Here is a 15890-nt window from a genome sequence, read left to right as displayed (position 1 = left end):
GTTGCAGGTATTACATTCAGCAAGATAGATTAAATTCTTTGCATTGCAATCTGCTGATATTTTGAAAAAGTACTTCTTCCTAGTGGTGGGGTGAATAAATTCACTATGTGCAGCCAAAACACCCCATACATTACATTTCCCACATGGGGTTAAGCCTGGTTCTAAATTCTCTGTTATGCCATTATTATTTGCATTACATAACAGCCTCTTCAAATTATTTTTATTTTTATATCCAAACTTTGGTTTATGACCCACTACTTCTTGTACTTTTTCATCAGACTGCAATATTGACCAATTTTTCTCTATGACACGTCTTACTTGATCATTATCACTAGAATATTGCAACCTAAGAGGAACTACATTACTTTCAAATTTATAACTACCTATAGTATTAGTTTGTGGCATGTCCTCTGACATATATGGTTTTGCTTTACCTTTTCTTTGTTGAATCACTTCTTCTATCCCTACTTGTATTTCTTTACTATTATATCTCCTTTGTGACAAATCACTTTTAAATGTATTTATGTCATAATCAAATCTAGTATCATCTGTATCTAATCTAGAGATACGCATTCCTTGTCCCTTTATTATATTTCTATAGATATATATAGATATACGAAGGATGCACACTATCTCTTGATAGAATATTATTCTTCCGACATGGTTTCTGATACAACGGCGTGGTTATCTTTCCATTCTCATCTTTTATGACAGTAACATCTAAAAAATCGATTTGATTCTGAGAAATAGAATGTGTAAACTTTAAAAAAGTTGTAGTTGTATTAATATATTGTAGAAATAATTCTAACTGTTCTACAGTTCCTGTCCATATAAATATCACATCATCTACAAATCTTCGATATAAATGAATGTATTGAATAAAAGAAGTATTATGCAAAACAAAAGTTTCTTCCCAATGGGCTAAAACTATGTTGGCGTAGCTATTGGCACACGAAGTGCCCATAGCTACGCCAAACATTTGTAGGTAGTAAACATTTTGAAACAAAAAATATTGTTCTCTAAAATTAGTTCCAGCAAAAAACAAATAAAATCAATCTCTGTTTGGTCATATGTGCCGTCACTTAATAACTGGCATTTCACTGCTTCTAAGCCATAGGAATGGAGGATCACTGTAAATAAAGAATTAATGTCTAAAGTTACTAAAAAAAATTTTTTAAGTATAGTTTCATGACCTGTAACATGTTTATATAAATCTCTGATAAAATGTTTAGTATCATTCAATATCTGTAACACTATCTATAATTGGTCTTAAATTCTTCTCTACATATATAGAAAGTGTCTGCGTAAGCCATCCTTGGCCAGCTACTATTGGTCTCAATGGTGGAGTATATTCATTTTTATGTATCTTCGGCTGGCCTTGTATCACTGGTATTACTGGACATGCTATGGTCAAATATTCAAATAATTGTTCAGATATACTATTTTCTAAAAAACAATCATATAAACACTTATACACTTGGCTACAGCACGTCTATATCTTCAAGTGTAATAATTTTATATACTTTCTCATTGTGTGACATTTCCAACATAACTTCAATATATTTTTCATTATCTAAAATAACAATTCCCCCTTCCTTGTCAGCTGGTCTAACTACAATTGTTTCATCATTAGCCAAACTTTGTAGTGCTTGATGTTCCTCTTTACTAAGGTTGCAAAACCTTTTACTATATTGCACATCATTGTTAGCTATACCTTTTAAGTCAGTCTCACACACTTTACAAAAAGTCTTGAGTGCTGCATTCAGATCAGGCACAAAAGCACTAGGCTTTTTAAATTTGTTTGTAACATATTCATTATTAAACAGTACCTTTAACATGGCATTCCTCGCAAATGTTTTTATATCCAGAAATTGTTGTGGTATAATCCATTGGTGATGCTGGAATATAATTTAACCTTCGCTGTAGAACAGTTTCTTCATAAGCAGACAAGCATCTTCTTGACAGATTAAAAACTAGTGTCTGTCCACTGAACGCTGTTCCCACATCCGTTTATCGTTTGGTTTGAACTCCGTTCTCACGATGGTAGCCCTCGTTTTCTTCCTCTGCTGAGAGTCCAATCTCTCTGGGTAGTTCTCATTGTATGAATTGGGAGAGGGGAGGATGAAAAAATCTCTTGAGAATTATTTTGTCCTTCACATTGTTCTTTTCTTCTAACAACGTGTTGTGAAGCTGGCACATTTGTGGATGTTGGCGATGTTAAAGTATTATTGTCAATATTTTCTCCAACTAAAATACTATCAATTAGTTCACTCTCCCTACTAGTTGGTGCACTTGGTTCAATCCTGTGAGCCAATGCAGGTTTCTGCAATTCAGGTTTCATCAATAACTTCAGTTTTATTATTAGTGGAATTATACCCACTGTTGTTATTATTCACTGTACTGGCATATGTACATGGCCATGTGAAGAAATGACCATTAGAGAAATCCCTTAAGTCTCTCTCCAGTTTTTTTCTTTTTGGTGGCAATAAGTTGATGTTCAAACGTAGTTCCATTTTGACTTATAGCTGTTAGTGCTTTATCATGTACTAGTGCAGGCACCATATTATACAACTTAATCTGTTTCCTTTGAATATCTATTAGCAAATTATCTTCTATAGGCTTATGAAAATTGATTAACAATTGAAGATACTTAGAACTAGTCTCAAGATTCAGTTAGGCTAGGTGATATAAGAAATATTACTGAGCTAAGGGAGCTTAAATGGATTATTGAATTTCAAGCGGATCGGTTCCCTGACTGAAATGATAGAGCATCAATAAAGGCTTACCTCAAAAATAGAAGTTTGAAATAGGAATGTATTTATGTTTGCTTTTAATAATTTTTAATTCGGATTTGAATGAATGATTAATTGGTTAATTGTGTTGTAACTATGTAAGCTGAGCTGTGAAGAGTTTCTTTTGGCCTGAAGAAGCATCATATCAGATGTGAAAGTGCTTACCTTTATTAAATTTTGTGTGTTTTATACTTCGGCTGTGTTTCTTCACTACAAATCTATTTTTGCTGTTTGGACTTGTTGTTGCAGTGAAGTTCATCCACAGTGGCCTTCTTTTTACTGTTTTGAAATCTAGTAGATCACCTAAAATAATCATAACCCCAAAGAAAAAAGAAACTGCAAAAACAGGTAGTTATGTACTCACCATAACGATCGATGTATGTGGTCCATCTCGCCTCACATTCTTTACTCACGGGTTCGCAGCCGAGAATCGGCTCCGACTCGGCCAACTTATTTCTCTAGCATGAAGTCTCTAATTGGCTGGGCTAACCCGGTATCCCAAGACACACCTCGCCCTAGCCCCAGATCTTGTTTGCAGCCATTCCACTCATACACCATACATAACCACCACTAGAAGGAACTCCAGCCCGAAAGGAAAGAAACAACAACTGACACTGAAGGGTTCTCAGAGCCGCTTTTCCTCCAAATCCTTCAGGAAGGGGGCAAGTGGGAAGGTACGTAAGAATGTAAAGCGAGATGGACCACATACATCAATCGTTATGGTGAGTACATAACTACCTGATGTTATGTGGTCCTATCTCGCCTACATTCTTTACTCACGGGACAGCGTCCCCAGCACCTCTATCCCGGGAGGCTCATAGAAAAATACTCCTGAGAACCGTGGAACCAAAGGAAGCCCGGCCCCTAGAGGCCATGTCCAGCTTGTAATGAGTAATAAAAGTGTGAGGAGAGGCCCAGGTGGCCGCAGCACAAATATCATCCAATGAAAGCCTGGCATGGTAAGCTATTGATGTAGACACTGCCCTGGTAGAGTGAGCTTTGACGGGAAAAGGTACATTTCTGCCTGCTGACAAGTAGATAAAGGAAATACAATCTTTGATCCATTTAGAAATTGTGCACTTGGAAATAGGGCAACCTGTTCTGTCTTCTGAGAAGGAAACAAACAGCTGATCAGACTTCCTAACATGTTTAGTCCTGTGTAAACAGAATCTTAGTTGTCTGTGCACATCCAACTGATAGAATCTGAACTCTGCTTTATTGGAAAAGTTGGGAAAGAACACTGGTAACTCAATAGATTGATGGAGATTAACAGTGGATGACACCTTAGGAAGGAAGGACGGGTTAAGTCTCAGGGAAACTCTGTCCTTGTGAAAGGTCAAATACGGAGGTTTCATGGACAAAGCTTGAAGCTCTGATACTCTTCTGGCCGATGTAATGGCTATTAGGAACGCCGTCTTCCAAGATAGAAATTTTAATTCACAGGTGGCAGCCAGTTCAAAGGGCGGTGAAGTGATGGCTTGTAGCACAAGGTTTAGATCCCATGGCATGACAGGTTCTGAAATAGGAGGGCGAAGTAACCAGGCGTCTTTCAAGAAGGCCTTACAGAGTTTATGGTCCATAAGAGATGGCTCGTAAGATGTATGAAAATTGGAAATTGCAGCCAGCTGCATCTTAATGGTAGCCAGCACGGAGCCCTGTCGGAAGAGCATGGCTAAAAAATCTAAGACCGACGGGATTGGGGCTGTGAAGGGGTCCAAACCTTGGGCCTGAGCCCAAATGGAAAATCTCTTCCATTTGCTGGAATAAATCCTTCTGGTGGAGGACTTATGAGACGAAGACAAGATGTGTACCACCTCAGGTGAAAAAGAATGTCATCTAACTAGTGATGGAAGTGAAGCAGCCAGGCTGTCAACCTGAGTGTTCGCAGGGAGGGATGGAGCTGTCCTGACATGTGAGTCAGTAGGTCTGGCACTGGGTCCGGAGTCCAAGGATCGTCCACTGCGTACTGCTGAAGAAAGGGGAACCATATTTGTCGAGGCCAGTGTGGAGCAATTAGAATCATCCTGCTTCCCAAGGATATGGCTTTCTGAATCACTCTTGGTAACAGAGGAAACAGAGGGAAAGCATAGACCAGACCGGGAGGCTAATCGTGGACCAGAGCATCCTGGGTGACTCCCCCTGTGGGGGGATCAGTGTGAAGTACTTGTTGCATTTGGCATTGAGGGGACTAGAGAAGAGATCGCAGCAAGGCTGACCCCACCTGTTGAAAATTTGAACCGCCACTCGGTTGTTCAGGGACTACTCGTAAGGCATCAGAATAGCTCTGCTCAGCCTGTCCGCTATAACACTGGTCTTTCCTGGAATGTGCATGGTCACTAAACACCGTTGGGAAGATACTGCCCAATGCCACACTCACATGGCCTCTCTACAGAGGGGATAAGACTTGGCTCCCCCCTGCTTGTTCAGGTACTACACCACGGACATGCTGTCCGAGTGAATTGCAATTGTTCCCAGAGGGAGAGAGCTTTGGAGTGCTCGCAGTGCTAGAAACACCGCTCTCATCTCCAGAACATTGATGTGCAGGTGTACCTTGTGATTTTGCCATGTGCCTTGGACCGTCCTGCTAAGATAATGCCCCCCCACCCCATCTGGGAGGCGTCCGTGGTCACCGTGGCCACTGGAGACATAGGAATCAAACTCCTCCCTTTGTCCAGATTGGTGGAACATAGCCACCAGCGGAGGTCCTGTTTGCACCATTCCGTGAGAAGTATCAAGTGCTAAAGAGGAAGTTTCTGAAAGGACCATTGGACCGAAAGGAGCCACTGTAGGATCCGCATATGTAACCTGGCTAGAGGGACCAGCATGATGGTGGCAGCCATGGATCCCAGAAGCTGGAGAACTAACCTGGCCTGAACTCTCTTGAGGGGCAACAATGAGTGAATCTGAGACTGCAGCACTCTTATCCTCTCTTGTGGCAGAAAGGCCCACATTTGAATAGAGTCTAGCTCTGTGCCTATAAAAACAACACGCTCTGAGGGCAGCAAGGCAGACTTTTCCCAGTTCAAGGTAATTCCTAGTTGTTGACAAAGTGTAATGGTAGCCTCCATGGCCTGAATGAGGAGATGCCTGGTGGGGGCGGTGAGAAGCCAATTGTCCAGATATGGAAAAACCTGGAATCCCCGACGTCTCAGATGAGCTGTCACCACTACCAAACACTTGGTAAACACCCTGGGGGCTGTGGTGAGACCAAAGGGCAGGGCACAAAACTGGAAGTGACTGGCTCCAAGCTGGAAGCGTAAGTGACTCCTGGATGCCTTGTCCATCTTGATGTGGTAGCAGGCATCCTTGAGCTCGATGGAGCACACCCATACATCTTCTTCCAGCAAGGGAAAAATGGACTGAAGGGTGACCATTCGGAATTTGGACTTCAGAACGTAGTGATTCAAATGACTGAGATCCAGAATGGGTCTCAGGTCCCCTGTTCTTTTCGGCACCAAAAAGAGTCTTGAGTAAGTTCATGATCCGATATGGTCTGAGGGGTCTGGTTGGATGACTCCTTTTTCTAGCAGCTTTGAAACTTCTAGTGCTGCTTGATCCCGTTGACTGGGTGGAACGTCCGGGATTCTTTTGACTGGAGGGGGTGTCGATAAAATGGGGATAGTGTAACCTCCGGAAACTATTCGGAGCACCCAACGATCCTGGGTGATGCTTTCCCAGGCTTCCGGATGCAACGAAATTCAGCCCCCGACTGGCTCTGTAATAGCACAGTCGGGCAATGCCTCAGGAACGCTGAAAAGAAGACCCACAAAAGGAATCGCAGTCTCCCGAGTTGTGGGGGCCTCCTCTGCCTCTAGGACAGCGTCTTCCAGAATAATTTCCCCCTCCTCTGCTTCTGGAGGGGCTCACCTTGAACGGCAGGGAAAGACCTCTGTGACTTCTTGAACCACATTTTCCCCCCTCTCTGAGCCTTGGGGTAAGGCCTAGAAGGAAGAGAGAAATGGGCCCCTATGGCAGATAGGGTCTTCCCCTCCTGTTCGCATCTGGTGAGGGTGCCTTTCACTTTGGTCACGAAGAGTGAGGACCCATCAAAGGGGGCGTCAGTAAAGGAAGACAAAGGCCTCCACGAAATGACACAGGCGCATCCAGGCTTGCCTTCTGAGAGCTACACCTGAGCTAGCTGCCCTACTCGCCCCTTCGGCAGCATAAGATATGAGCCTCATGGATGACTTGACAATGGAACCAAGGGTAGACAACTGGGCGTTAACAGTCTGCGCTACCGCCTCAGGCATGTTACCCGTCAGAGTGTCTCCTAGCTCCTTAAGGAGATCTCTTTGGAGCTGAGTAAAATGACAAAGATAATTCAGCGACTGCAAAGGTAAAAGTCGCTGGAGACAGGGTACGCTTCCCTTACCAGTCCATACTCCTGGACTCCTTGTTAGGAGGATGGACAGAAGAAGAAGCCTCTGCAACTTCCTGCTGAGTGGCTGCCGCCACCACCAAGGCATCTACCGAAACCCCTTTGGTCAGGAACTCTTTCCCCAGGGGAGCAGAAAGGAACTTATTTGGACATCTGGACACCGGTTCCATGGAATCAGGGTTCTCCCACACCCTCCAACAAATCAAATCCAGGAGTTCGTTGAAGGGTGGAGACACCCAGGAGGCGGAGGGTTGAGCTCCGAAGGCCTTGAGGAATACCGACTCCTCCTCAGAGGGGGTCTTGGAAGGCCAGTCGCCTCTCTGCCTCAAAATCTCCAGGATGTCGGAGAAAGAGACGTCATCAGAGGATGACTTGGGGGACCCCTCTGACTCCTCGAGGTCGGTATCAGAAGTGAGGGACATCCTGGGAGTCTATGTGCTTCCTCTTGCACAGCTTCTTTCTAGGGGGCTCCTCAGGCACTGACTCTGAGGGGCCCTCAGAAAGCTGGGGACCGTTCATGGGGGTATCCTCAGACCTTCGGGCTCCGCCATCCATGGATTTGGGGGCATCAGAGGCTCTAGCCATGGTGTAGGGGGACGGAGTGACCGATCCAGGTGATGTAACTGACGATCTGGCCAGTGCGCTCCCCATGGCCTCGAAGGCAAGTCCCCCCGAATCTGAGGACCGGCCCGTCTCCGAGACCACGACCGGAGTCGGGGTTCCCTGAGCCGATGCACCAAGAGGGAGGCTCGGAACCGACAAGAGTCCCGAGGTATCCCCCTTGGGTCCGAATGAGGACACCCGAGTACCGAAACCAGAGGATGGAACCGACATGGTAGGAGCCGACGTCAGCTCTGATAAACTCACAAGGGGTATCGGAGCCGACACTAGAACATCACTCGGTGCGGAGCACTCCAGCTCCAACGACACAGGGGTTCTCGGAGGAGGAATTATCGGTACCAGAATAGGGACTGGCTCCGGAGCAGACTGGGTCGCCTAGAGGATTTAGAGGAAATAGAAGGAGATCTGGATCTCCTACCTGGAGACTCATGCCTAACGCTGGGTGACTGGCTCCGAATAGGCTCCAATAATATAGGGGCCGAGGTCGACTCCAGCACAATAGATATCTCCTGCAGCCTCGAGGACAATGGAGCCGAGGAGGCAGAATCCACTTTTGAGACCTTCTCCGGAGGTTCCATGGAGACAGATGGAGCCGGAGATCTTTTCTTGGTCTTAGAAGTCTTAGACTTTAAACTAGAAGAAGAGTCTAAGGACTCCTCAAAAGAAGGCTTAACCAGGCCCTTCAAAATCAGCTTATTTTTTCTTTCCTGCAGTACCCTCGGGCTGAAAGAGTGGCAAAAACTGCAGGACTCTTGCAGGTGAATAGCACCAAGACAATAAACGCAGATGGAATGCCCATCTGTAATGGATATTTTGTAGCCACATTTTGAACATTTTTTAAACCCGGAGGGTTTAGGCTCTTTCTGCTCTTTAGACATAGTAAATCACAACACTCACTCAACCGACAGCGACAGACACAAGACGAAGGCGGGAAAAAAACAAGCACTACTAACGGCCACGGAAACTCTAATTTAAACATTTCTTTGGTGCAGCAAGGAAATCTAACTACCGACAAGAACAAAACCAAAACACCAGTTTACACAAAAAGAACATAGGTTCATAGGTTCATAGATTAGTACTAGGCTAACTGCCCTTGTGGACCATTTTAAGCCTAGCCAATTACCCCATGTGAGAATCAAACCCTGCACCTTGTATTCATAAGGTAAACACCTTAACCATTAAGCCAACCTCCCACACAGGAGAGGACTAGGTCCTCTAATTTAAACGGGCCTAGCCCACCGAAACAGAGGGATACTACAAAACGCACCACTTGCTAACACTCACAATGAAACTTTGCCAAAAAAAAGGAAAACTAGCTATTAAAATAGCTTTTATAAGATAACAGACTGCTAAAAGACTTAAGAAAAGTTTTGAAAAGGGTACTTAGCTACAGCCAAGCGAGACCACGTCCTAACTCTACGAGTGGCAAATGAGGTCTGGGGCTAGGGTGAGGTGTATCTTGGGATACCGGGTTAGTCCAGCCAATTAGAGACTTCATGCTAGAGAAATAAGTTGGCCGAGTCAGAGCCGATTCTCGGCTGCGAACCCGTGAGTAAAGAATGTAGGTGAGATAGGACCACATAACATCAGCAGGTTTTCCTTTCAAAACTTTAAGATGTGTTTAATCAACAGAAAGAACAGATGCTCTGGAAGAAGGAGGTAATGAGAGGAACTGCGCTAAAATGGCCTTAGTACAGAAACTCAGTTAAGCATTCACCAATTTCCATAAAACACATCACAAGGGTTGGGAGGGTGGCCTAATGGTTAAGGTGTTTGTCTTGCAAACACAAGGTACAGGGTTTGAATCTCACAGGGGGATAATTGGCTAGGCTTAAAATGGCTCGCAAGGGCAGTTAGCCTAGTACTAACCTATGAACCTATGAACAAGGGTTAAAAACCCCAGAGAAACTACTAACTAACTTAAAACTTAAGTTATGTACTTACCATAATGCTAGATCTGTGTTGTTTTGTTTTCCTCTGGTTCAACTTTTGGGGTTATTGGATCTGACTGGAACCAACCTCTGTGTTTTTTCAGAAGCTTTGAATTGAGTGCTCTGACTCCTCTACTACCCACAATTCCCTATGTTCCCCAGTGTACCTCCAATAGTTTGCCTGCTTATAAACTTACAAAAATAATCAGGCCTACCTAACATGGTGAAGCACAAAAAAAAAAAAAAGAGAAACAGTAAAAATCAGGCTGTCCAAAGAAGGCCCCTAATCAGGTCCAATCATTCCATAGGAGCCTAAATGGGCAATTTAGGCTGGGTGAGCAGAGGGAGGAGTGTAGATTCAGATGAAAACAAGTCAACAGGGATCTAGCATTATGATAAATGCATACGTTTCTTATCTAATCTTTTTTCTTTTTTACAATTCAACCTTTGGGGTAGAATCCCAAGCTACTGAGACACCTGGGCAACATCAAGGAAGAATGTATAGTATCTGGAATGCACATCCAGTTTGTAGTGTGACACAGAGTTATGAATTGTAGACCAAGTAGATACAGAGCAAATTTTCTCAGTAGGAACTCTACCAATAAAGGCTCCGGAAACAGCTACCTTCCATGGCAAAATGAGCAAAGTCAATCCCAATGTCTAAACATTACAGTTGGAAAACCACATAGCTAGAGTGACTTTTGATACTCCTTGAATAAATTTAGCTTTACAGAAAGCAATGAAAAGCTGATCGGACTTCCTGATATCCCTAGTCCTATGTAAATAAAACCTAAGGTGTCGATGAATGTCTAGCAAGTGTAGAATATACTCTGCTTTGTTAAAATATTTTGAGAAAAACATTGGCAGATTAAGGTTTGTTTAAATGCCACCTCTGGGAAAAAGTTAGGATTCATTCTCAGTTACACTCTGTTCTGATGGAAAAACAGAAATGGGGGTTTATAGGATAAGGCCTTCAACTCTGAAATCCTCCTTGTGGACATGACAGCCAACAATAATAGAGTTTTCCAAGAAATATATTTTAAATCTACTGCAGCAGCAGGCTTGAAAGGTGCTTGAGTTAAAACCTGAAGCATAATAGTAATGTCCTAAGGGGGGATCAGATACATTACTGGAGGTCTTGAAAGAAAGGTTCTCCTCAGAAAGGATTTCGAAATCTTTACAGAAGCCATAAAAGTCTGATTTTTGCCCTACGTGAAAACTAGAAATGGACTAATTATACTGTGATGGTTGAGAAACTTGATCCTTTCTGAAAAAGCTCTGTAAAGAAGTTCAAAATGGATGAAAGAGGGACTGAAAATGGATCTAGCCCTCTGGAAGAAGCCCATAAGGTAAACTTTCATAATTTGCTGAGATAAACTTTCCTAGTATTTGGTTTCTGTGAGGAAGACAAAAATGTGAATTGCTGGCGCAGAAAGTCTGGCATATCTAGCCACCATTAGAACTGGAAGAAACCAAAGTTATGTACTTACCACAACAATAATGTTGTCTTCTTTTCCTCCTGGTTCGACATATGGGTTGTCGGATCTGGACAGATCTGACCTCAAAGCCTTATACCAAAGCTTTGGATTTGAGAGCAGTGACTTCTCCCCTATCCACAATTCCCAACTCCTGCCTGAATTACTTCAGATCTAGTTTGCTGACTAACCATAAAGATGTCACAATATATATACATTTACATAGATATAGACACACACACAAACACAAACACACACACACACACACACACACACACACACACACACATACACACACACACATATGCACATAATAGGACAAAGAGGGAAAAGAATAAATACTATATATTTCAAGACATACAAGGGGTCAGACAGGGTCCAAAGGATATCTGGCCAATCCCTAGAAGTATGATGACAATTTGTTAGGGATAAGGAGGGAGGGGAGTTGAACCAGATGGAAAGAAGAGAACACAGCTTGTAGTGAGATACAAAGATATAAGCTAAGGGGCCAAGTTGCAGCTGTGCATAGATCACTGATGGGCACTTATTTTGCAAATGCCATTGCTTTGGTAGAGTTTGCCTTTGACTTTGTAAAGTCATACCTTGCAAATCACAGACAAAAGAAATACAATCTGTTAACAGTCTTGAGAGTGTTACCTTAGATACTGATTGTCCCAGCTTCTTCTTGGAGAAGGACATAAAAAATTGATCTGATTTTCCAAAAGTCTTAGTACGATGGAGAAAGAACCTAGGTTGTTTATGCACGTCTAACAAACCTAAAGTATGTTCTCTTTTATTGGTAAAATTGGGGAAAGAAAACTGGCAAGTCAATGTGTTTGTTCAAGTTATATTCAGAAACTGCTTCAGGAAGAAAGGAAAGGTTTGTTCTCAATGACACTGTCCTTAGGAAAGACAAGTAAAGGAAGCCTTGTACAAGACTGCCTGTAGTTCTGATACTCACATGGCAGCTGTAATGGCTACCAGAAAAATAGTCTCCCATGACAGAAACTTCATATCTATGGATGCTGCTGGTTCAGTTTTTGCATTAAAGACTGAAGTAAAAAGGTTTCTTTCAGAAAGGCTTTGGATAGTCTGAGGAGAAGCAATAGAAGCATTGTTGAACTCTATGTGGAAGTTTGAAATGGCTGTGAATTATACTTCAGTTGTGGACTAACTTGAGACAGCCATAAAACGTTCTGAAAGAAATTCCAAAATTTTTGGAAGAGGTGTTGAAAAGGGGTCTAGTCCATTAGACAATTCCCAAATGGATAAGTATTTCCATTTGATTCCATTTAATGCCTATTAAAAGTCACAAAATCTAATAACAGTTTTGGGGATTCCCTTTACTCCAATAATACATCCAGGGACTGGAATACCACCCCTCAACATATCCAAAACACCAAAAACTCATCCAAGTTTGAAAAACTTCTCAAGGCACACCTAACCGACAAATGGTTCTGCTCATACACAGCCCCAAGCTGATGGTACCATCAATTCCATTAACCCCATCTCTCATCTCAGACTCTCACTTCTCTGTGAACCCATTTATTTTCTGTATAGCTATCTCTCTTATTATTTCATTAACCCTACCAAAATTATCCTTATCTCTCCCATCTAGATTCTATCCTGTATTCATTGTAGAAATGCCTGTACACCAATACGCATCTTAAAAAACAAAGCCGGAAAGTAGCAGTCAGTAGTACCACCTGGAAGTCACCCAAAGGAATGAAAAACGCTTCCAAAAACTGTATGAACGCAACTTTATTATTCAAAATAAAAGCGTTTTCGCTGCTGATCCAAGCTAGCAGCTTCCTCAGAAAGAATTAAGTAAGTGAAACATTTGGCGCCAAGCCTTAAAATACAACCTGAAAAAGGTGTGTTTAAATGACATCACTACTTCCTGTATAATTCTTTTCATAAAAACGCTTTAAAACCACAAAGACATACTATATTTCAATCAAGACAGTTTAAAATATAAATTAAAGTTAGAATTAAAGTTAAAATAATATTAACCCCATCAAATAGTAAAAAATACAAAATATATGTATGAAGTCCAAATAAGCAAATATGCATATATGTATATCACGAAAAAAATAAAAGGATAGAAAACGGCCATACCATTTGACCACAGAGGAAGTCAACTCACAAAGACCTCTCAGTTATAAAAGAGTGTATGCCAGCTGTATATTAATGTTAAAGTATATTATGTCCATAACAATTACCTTATTTTATGTAACTTCTCATTTTCAACACTACTGAGATGTTACAATTATCGTTAAGACCAGGACTATGGAATGCATTTAATTTAATCTGCCATTCCAATTCACGAAGTTCGAGTAGCAAAGACAGAGGGCCCCCTCTAATACTCATTGGAATATGATCAATTCCCATAAAATAGAATTTGTGTTCTGGAAAATTTTCTACATGTCTAGCTAGGGCATTTTCCTGTTTGTTAGTCCTAATGGCATAGACATGCTCGTAAATACGCTGCCGTAATTTACGGTCTGTCTTGCCTATGTAGAATGCAGGGCATGTGTTGCAAAACGCTCCATAAATGACTGATTTTGTATTACAATTAATCGTGTGTTGGATATTGTATTTCCTATCATTCAAAAGGAAGGAAAGACCTGTTTTTATAAATTGACACCAGTTGCAGAAGCCACATGTCACAGAGCCTTTACATTTGATAAAGTTTAGCTCTTGTCTAAATTGTAGGAGCTCTTTAAGATTCCTTCCTTTTCTAAACACTACCCTAGGAAAGGGTCCTAGCTTTTCAAAAAGGTAAATATCATTCCTGATGAATTCCCAATTTTTATTTAAAATATTACATATTCTCCCTGCATCATTACTAAAGGCTGTTGTAAAACTAGTAACAAAGTTAAGTTTGGTCAAGTTGTCAGTTCTAGCACTGACTGTTGGTTGAAAGTGATCAACAGCCAAAGATGTGTGTTCCAATGTTGTTATATCCATTCCATATTCAACACTACATTTAAGAAGAGGTTTGAAAAAGCCTTCTGCTTTTTTCACTTCAATTTCAATGATAATCTCATCAATTAGTGAAGGCGGGTAGCCTCTGTTCAGAAATTGATTCTTAAGGAACTGGCATTCTTCACTAAAGGCTAATGCTGAGTTACACATGCGAACCGCCCTAACTAATTGACCCTTTACGATGGCCCTCTTTTGTCTAAAGGGATGCTGACTTGAGAAATGCAGTAGGGAATTACAATATGAAGTTTTCCTAAACACTTTAGATAAGTAAGTCTTACCAGGATCATCTTTACTGAGGTTGACATCTAAATAGTCAATTTCCCTGACTGAGAAAGTAGATGTGAACCTCAAGAAGGTGGTCGAATGGTTCATAAATTCCACTAAGGACTCTGCCTCTGCTTCGTTACCTTTGAACAAAATAAAAATGTCGTCCAGGTAACGCGTGTAGAGGTGAATTTGGTCACTAAATGTGGGATTCAATAAGATGTACTTAGTTTCCCAAAAAGCCATGAAGATGTTGGCTACACTGGCTCCACATGGGGAGCCCATGGCTATGCCTTGTTTTTGCAAGAAGATTTTATCATTAAAGATAAAAAAATTAGAGTCAAGGACTATATCAAGCAGTTCTGTAACAATGCTGATTTCATTCTTAGTAGCTCCCAAGTCTTTTAATTTCAACCCAACCCACTCAGTGGCCTCTTGATGGGGAATAGATGTATATAAGTCAACCACATCTATTGTTAGAAAATTAAACTCTGTGTTGTATACAATATTATTTATGCTACTGAGGAAAGTCCAAGAGTCCTTACAGATGGAAGGAATTTTCTTTAAATACTTTAACAGAATATGATCAATCAATTTGGAGCTGTTGTATGTCATTGAAAACCTTCCATCTATCAATGCCCTCATGGGTGGATTCTCAAGATTTTTATGAATCTTGGGAATGCCAAACATCATAGGTACTTTGGGAAAAGAGATGTCCAAAAAGTTGTATAATTCTACATCGATTCTACCTTCCAAAAACATGTCCCTAAGATAACCCCTGATTCTCCTATAAGTACCATTCATTTCATTAATAGAAGAGGGACAATAAGCAGGTGTGTCCAAGATAGAAGACATTTTATCAATGTACATACTATTATTGAATATTACGAGCCCTCCCCCTTTATCAGGTTTTATGACTCGAACTGGTAAAAGTTTAAAGTCAGATAATGCTCTTCTCTGTTCTTTAGTAATATTTTGAAGGTTATTAGACCTAAAACCGTTTTTAGTGTTTTTTAATTCTCTAATATCTAACTCACAAATATTCTCGAAAACTTTTAATCCAGTATGCAGGGGGGGGTTAAAGGTACTCAGAACTTTTAACTCTGCCCTAGGTAAGGCTCTAGAGTTATTAAATAACAAATCCAAGTTTAACTTCCTTGTATAACATTTAAGATCTAATATTGTCTTAGTTAAATCACAGTCAGAACTAGGTACAAATGTGTTGCCACGAGACATAATTTCAATGAGCTCTGATGGCAGCATGGCATCAGAAAAATTATATATTTTAAAGTCACCTTTTAAATTGTATTGAATTCGTAAAGAGGAAGTCTCATGACTGAGAATGAGAAGTTACATAAAATAAGGTAATTGTTATGGACATAATATACTTTAACATTAATATACAGCTGGCATACACTCTTTTATAACTGAGAGGTCTTTG

At 41.3% G+C, this 15890-nt stretch overlaps 1 protein-coding gene across 1 annotated transcript in view; it reads right to left on the bottom strand.

The window, feature by feature from the left end:
* Positions 1-15890, bottom strand: part of LOC122798817 — a 3666270-nt gene that overhangs the window by 1747478 nt on the left and 1902902 nt on the right. The window lies entirely within an intron of this gene.

The sequence above is a fragment of the Protopterus annectens genome, chromosome 3.part1, assembly GCF_019279795.1.
Source record: "Protopterus annectens isolate FY-2018-M chromosome 3.part1, PAN1.0, whole genome shotgun sequence".
Classification (NCBI taxonomy): Eukaryota; Metazoa; Chordata; order Ceratodontiformes; family Protopteridae; genus Protopterus; species Protopterus annectens.
This window is presented reverse-complemented; position numbering and strand designations above follow the sequence as displayed.